This window comes from Bombyx mandarina, chromosome 06 (assembly GCF_030267445.1).
Source record: "Bombyx mandarina strain Sakado chromosome 06, ASM3026744v2".
Taxonomy (NCBI): Eukaryota; Metazoa; Arthropoda; class Insecta; order Lepidoptera; family Bombycidae; genus Bombyx; species Bombyx mandarina.
Genome location: NC_143213.1, coordinates 2,787,813 through 2,794,573, shown reverse-complemented (window position 1 = coordinate 2,794,573; position 6,761 = coordinate 2,787,813).

Sequence of the window (6,761 nt, the reverse complement as noted above, 5' to 3'; positions counted from 1 at the left end):
TCTCAAATTGCTTCAGTACCCATCTTAAAGCCGTAGGGGTAAGTCGCATCAGCAGACCAATATATATATTGAGTGGATAGCACGCAATTCAAATATTGGCTATAGTTCGATCATATCTTCAGATTACTTATAAAAAGGTTGTTGCCAGCCATGCAAAAAATCTAGTCCAAGGAATTTTATTTAATATTTACCTGTACTTCATATCGAAAAATAGCAACAACTCAGAGTATTTTGGCAAAGTTCAACAGCGAATTTCGGACGCAACGGGCATATCTAGAGACCAACAATAACAATTTTTTTGAACCAGGAAGGAGAATATGGAAATAATAAAAATACCAACACAAACAAAATTATGCTGTTTGAACTTTCACCAAAGACATTCATTACAATGAGACGAAGACGCGCTTCATCCGAACGCACGACTACCTAACATAACGATAGTATATTTCTAAAAAAAAACTTTATAGTATTCAAGCCATTGTACTTGAACAATGTGAACCAGGCAGGCTATTCAATCGCTCATTACGGCACCGTTAACGCCGTTGGATCTTAATGAGTTCTATGGTAGGTACATTAAAACTTAATATTTCACCTGCTTTTGTCCGCTGAAACAGCTATATTAATTACTATTGTAAGCCAGTAACACGATGTAAGTGTTCGTATTTAATACCAAGATGTTTTTTTCCTACCTATGCTGATAGCCTTGAGAGGCTATTTCAGCTTCTCCTTAACGTGTGGGTGAGCTCACGGGGCTCAAACCGGGACTGTTGCTAACACTGCCCCTAGCAAGAGCAGTGCTTCGCAGAATCTACCACCGAATCGGAAACGCAACTCACTGAGAAGATCCGGCGAGAAACTCAGTAGGCTGTATCTATGGGTTAATTTACTCGTCGAGCCCTTCATCGCAAGTGACGGGTTCGGCGAGCACGGTGACTGGTGCTTGAGGTACCTAAAAGCACCGTGAATGGATCAGGAGGATCCGTAATAACGTGCTTAGGGCACCAAAATGAGTAAATACGTGGACGTATTTCATTGCTTCTGTGCCGAGAAGCAGCGGCAATGGACGTATCTCCTGAATTTTAGGCAGAGGTGGTGTTAAGCAAAAATGATCTCTAGAAACGTCGTGTACAAGAATCACTGTTCAAAATTCCCGCAGTGACTGGCGATGCGATTGCTAAAGAAGATAACAAGATCTTCTCGAATTGTACTACAGAGATAATTATTTAAAGTAAAATGAATAATAAAATTACAACACACAAACATATTTTGTTTCATTATTTCCAAACATCTGCTGCTGACCGAGATTTCTTCAAGATGTGATATGATCTTTTTACTTTTATTATATTTTATAGCTCTGTATTATAACTATATGTTTTGTTCAAACACTAATTAAATAAGTAAAGTATATTCAATTATTTTCGTTACAGGTTCCGTTTAAGGTTCGTTGGCTTTCATCGTATGTTGAATACATTCAAACAATGCTGTTATTCAGCTACTATCTTGTTTTGCTCGAATTTTGGTAGTCCCTTCTACGTCAACGGATTCGAACAGGGAACAACCGGCAGATTTGCCCATTGATCCGAAAATTTGGCATTCTCGATACAGGCCTATCAAGATCGGTTCTAGTCGTCTCCACGATAAGACAGGGTATTCATGGCTTAATGTAAAAAAAAACAAAATGTTGCCTGGGCAAAAAATGTTAGATCGGACTAAACGAATTTCATGATGTAATTTTGTCTATCACCACTGTGCCACTGTGAGAAGGCGGCACGACATGAAAACCCTCTTGTCGTGGCCGCTAGTGATTACATGCCCGATCCGATGGACCGAATGGTAAACAGTCGACGTCGCCCTGAACGAGTCATTACGGTAACTCCAGATCCATTAACGGTGCTTTTAGTTACCTCAAGCACCGGTCACCGACCTCGCCGAACCCGCGCTTGCGACGAAGTGCTCGACGAGTAAATTAACCCATAGACACAGCCCACTGAGTTTCTCACCGGATCTTCTCAGTGGGTCGCGTTTCCGATCCGGTGGTAGATTCTGCGAAACACGTCCTTGCTAGGGCCATTGTTAGCAAGAGTCCCGGTTTGAGCCCGGGGTGCTTTTCAGGATATTATCAAAATAACCCTTCTACTCATGTCTGTTCATAAAATATTTATAACTACTGATACTATGAACCCCACGCTTTTTTTACAATAAAATCAATTTTTCTTCCATTATTTTTAATTCAAATTTATTAAAATTTATTTTCTATTTTTTAGTTGGATTTTCTATAAAAGCGTATTTTGTTAGTTTTTTAAACTATTATTTATTCCATTCGGACCTATCATGCGTCATCTCTGCGCTCACACCTGTACCTCGCATATCCTCTTTCACTTAGGCCATCAAAGTCTTTTTAAGACGCCGCCTCCTCACGAAACTTGAACACGTTAATATTATTAAAAAAAAACATTGCTCTTATCAAAACTGTTCATAATTTAAGCCAAATTACAACAATAGGTTCACACGTACCAATTCATACATCTTTAAGTTGTGTTTAGTCACACGATTCCCGTGTGATATTAGTGTCATCAGTAACTTATGTTTACGTAAACGATGTAATTGTTAATTACTGGTGGTAGGACCTCTTGTGAGTCCGCACGGCTAGGTACCACCGCCCTGCCTATTTCTGCCGTGAAGCAATAATGCGTTTCGGTTTGAAGGGTGGGGCAGCCGTTGTAACTATACTGAGACCTTAGAACTAATATCAAGGTGGGTGGCGCATTTGCGTTGTAGTTGTCTATGGGCTCCAGTAACTACTTAACACCAGGTGGGCTGTGAGCTCGTCCACTCATCTACGCAATAAAAATAAAAATAAAAATTCAATGAATTTACCATCGGATTTTACGTAAGTTACGATAGTTTGAAACGTTAAAATTACCGATTCTCATGTTCTGTGTCCAATTCATTGTCATGCCTTTACAGATTATTTATTCTAGATTAGAAACGCTCGATTTCACAATTAAAAGTGATCTAAACGAAAACTACTGTCTGACTGGAGACAAATCAATATAGAATTGAAGTGTGACGTAAATTTGGCAGCGGCTTGGCTCTGCCCCTGGCATTGCTGAGGTCCATGGGCGACGGTAACCACTCACCATCAGGTGGGCCGTATGCTCGTCTGCCTACAAGGGTAATAAAAAAATAAAAAAAGTGTTTAAAATAGCATACATTTTCACGCTACATGAAATACGCTATTCTAGATGTCTTCAAGCTATTCTCAATCAAAAACTTATTTGAGGTGAAATATAATGCCACGCCCCGCTATCCCCAAAGGGCTTACGATTGAAACAAAAAGCAAATCTATTCACATAATTACAAAGACAAAGGTCGGCTGAGCGAAAACACAACATGTCTTGTCCTATTAGCCACTTCCAAAAAGCTTAATAACATTCAGAGAACTAAATGAAGGTTATTTTGGAAACACCAGATGGCAGCACGTATTACAGAACGATAGATTAGACATACAATTATGATACCTTACATACACAGCTTACTTACATACCTTTACTATACATTGTTCACAAACTGAATGCCCAACAATTAAAATCTAACTAGTGGTCCCGTAGTAGTCGAAATTCGACTATAATTAATTGAAATTATAAGTTTCAACATTATTATGGTCCTATTGTTACAGATTTCGCCAATACTACACTATAGACAAATACTCGTAATATTAAAGATATTATCTAATCCAACTAAATGCCAAGCCATTATTGTGGGCAGTCCTCGTATGATCCAACGCTTAACTACTATGTCACTCCCACCTATATTCTATAATGGTACAGCAATTCCCCTAAGTTCCGTGGTTAAGAACCTAGGCCTTTACATAGACTCCACACTCGACTGGAAAGCTCAAGTATCTTACGTTGGACAAAGAACCTCTGGAATTCTTCGTGCTCTGTATCGCCTCAAGAATTTCTTACCATCAGCGACCAAGACTATGCTAGTACAAGCCTTGATCTTCCCTATTATTGATTATGGTGATGTGTGTTATTTTGACCTGAATGCAGACCTTCTTAATAAACTTGATCGTCTTCTTAATAACTGCATTCGATTTATTTTTAATCTTCGTAAATATGATCATATATCTTTCTATCGTGCTCAGCTCAAACTTCTACCGATTCGCCAGCGTCGTAATTTACGTGCACTGACGACTCTTCATTCCTTACTTATGTCTCCCGAACCTCCTTCCTATCTAACTTCCTATTTTCAATATCTTCACTCCAGCCATGAGCGGGCCCTACGTTCTCTCAATAGCCTATTAATTCGTTGTCCCACACATAGTTCTAGTTATGTTCGTAACTCTTTCGTCGTGCAATCTGTTCTGCTATGGAATGCGCTTCCTCTCGAGATCAGGACTATTACTAACCACTGCACGTTCAAGTTAAGGGTTCGGCGAATGCTGTTGAAAAAGTTAGCGGAATCGTCATAAACTTATTAAGATGAAGTTATTTGTTAAGGAAATTTATTCATATATTCCTTTTAATACTGTATAAACTATTATATGTATGTATGTATGTATATATATATGTATGTATATGTATATGTATGTGTGATTTTGTATATATGTAGATATACTTTTTTTTGTATGTATTCGTAGCCTAATATAAATTTCATTGCACCTACCACTATTTACTCTGCACTACCTTTGGTTGACTGGTAGAGAATGCCTTAGGCATTAAGTCCGCCAATGTAAATTTTACATGAAGTGTAATAAATAAATAAATAAATAAAGATAAACAATATTAACCTATTCTCAATTTGACTACAGACTTTAAGCAATGACAAAAGTTTGACAATAAACAAAAGGTATATTATGTGTGTGTGTCAAATACACGGTAGTGTGTGTAATGTTTTCTTTATTGATTTAATGTATATTTTATGCATTATTAAAAAAAAAAATTAGCATTGTGCACTTCTTCTCTATATTCTCTTTAAGTGTGGAAAATTTCATACTCCTCCGTCCGCGCAATTTTCGTAAAAAGGGATACAAAGTTTTTGCTTCACGTATTAATATATAGATTCTGCCGTAAAACAGTTACACGTTCCGGTGCGAGATGTGACAGCCGATATACTAGGCAAATGAAACTTCGAGCTTATGTGGCGCTGTGGACAGCAGCATTCACGTTATGAGGTCTATAGAGCCCGGTAACCACCCAACACCAAAATCCTTAATCCTTAAGTTTCAATAAAAACATATCAAAAACTTAATCAAATTTGTTTTCAATATAAAATCATCGTCTCAATATACTCCTTCCTTCCGATCCACTTTTGAGATAACACGGAAAGAATATCCTTACCGTTCCCTAGGATCGCACACAGCTTTCGCCCGCATTCATTATATTATCAAGGTTTTGCGATAACCCGTAGATACAGAATGTAAGAGAGATAGTACGCTCACATCCTATTACTATATATTAAAAGAGCTGTCAATAAATTTTGTAATATTACAGATCCATGGAAATTACTTTTTTTTCCTGTGGGTATAAATTAAATAATTGGGAACACTTTTGTAAATTAAAAATAAATGTTTAACTTGCAATCCAAAATTTGCCATGTCTCAGAGACAACCAAAATAATCTTGTTCTTCAATTAACTATTGAAGAAACTTTACCTATCTGACCAAGGCGATGGGGAAACGCAAAGCCGCCATACTCTGAAACATGTCATGATCCCCCGGATTTAATCTGGGTGCTTTTAGGCCCCTTAAGCACCGGTCACTGTCCTCATCGAACTAGTCGATTAAGACCAAGAATTCAACGAGTGAACTAACCCATAGACACAGCTTACTGTCGCCGGATCTTCTCAGTAGGTCACGATGCCAATGCGATGGTAGATGCTGCGAAGCACTGCTCTTGCTACGACTAGTGTTAGCAAATTCTCTCAGGTTGAGCCCGTGAGTTCAGCTACTCGTCAAAGTGTAGTAAGAAATTTTCCATTAACTATAAAAAACGGCGCACCTGAGCATAGTAAACAAGAGAACACCCAACCAGCTACTTTTTATATGCACAAGATTACAACACATGCGATACTGGAATCCTTGAATTCAAAATTCGGATTCTAAGTACGGTTTGTTTACAGCGAATTCAAAATAATTAAGATTTTAATTGATTAGAGAAGGTTCTGCGGTCATTTCGGTTTATCGTTTTTTTTTTTAGCGTAAGGGCTTAAGTGGAAATTAATCAATTAATCTTGCATCTTTTTACAATTACATTTTCAGTGGACAGAGAGTGCAATGGTAAGCATATTTTTTTCATTAGGTACCAACTTTTCTTGTGATGAGTTAGAAAATTGTTCTAATCACGCCGCCGCCTAATCAAGTGCTCAGTGGAAATTGTGCAATGGGGATCCTTTTAAAATTCTTACCATGTTTTGACTAGTGAGAGGTCAAAGGAGTATGGTCAAAATGCTCCACGCCCTACGGAGGTCAACGTTTTCGGCATTCCGCCATTCTGCAACGACTTTCACGATGTATTTTTTTTCTATCTTTTTTTATTAGCTGGTGGGTATAACCTCCTACAAGGTCCCCGTGACGAGGGGGCGAGCGCGTTAATTGATGCTGGATGGTTCCTAGATGTTGGTAGCGGACCGCGGATTCAAAGATGGTATTTAGGGCCCTATCCACTAAACGACTCCCCTGCTCTCTCGCCCAAGCGTCTGATCCCCCTCGAGGTTAGAACCGGGCGGAGTAAGGGCACCTCAAGGACGCCCAGCAG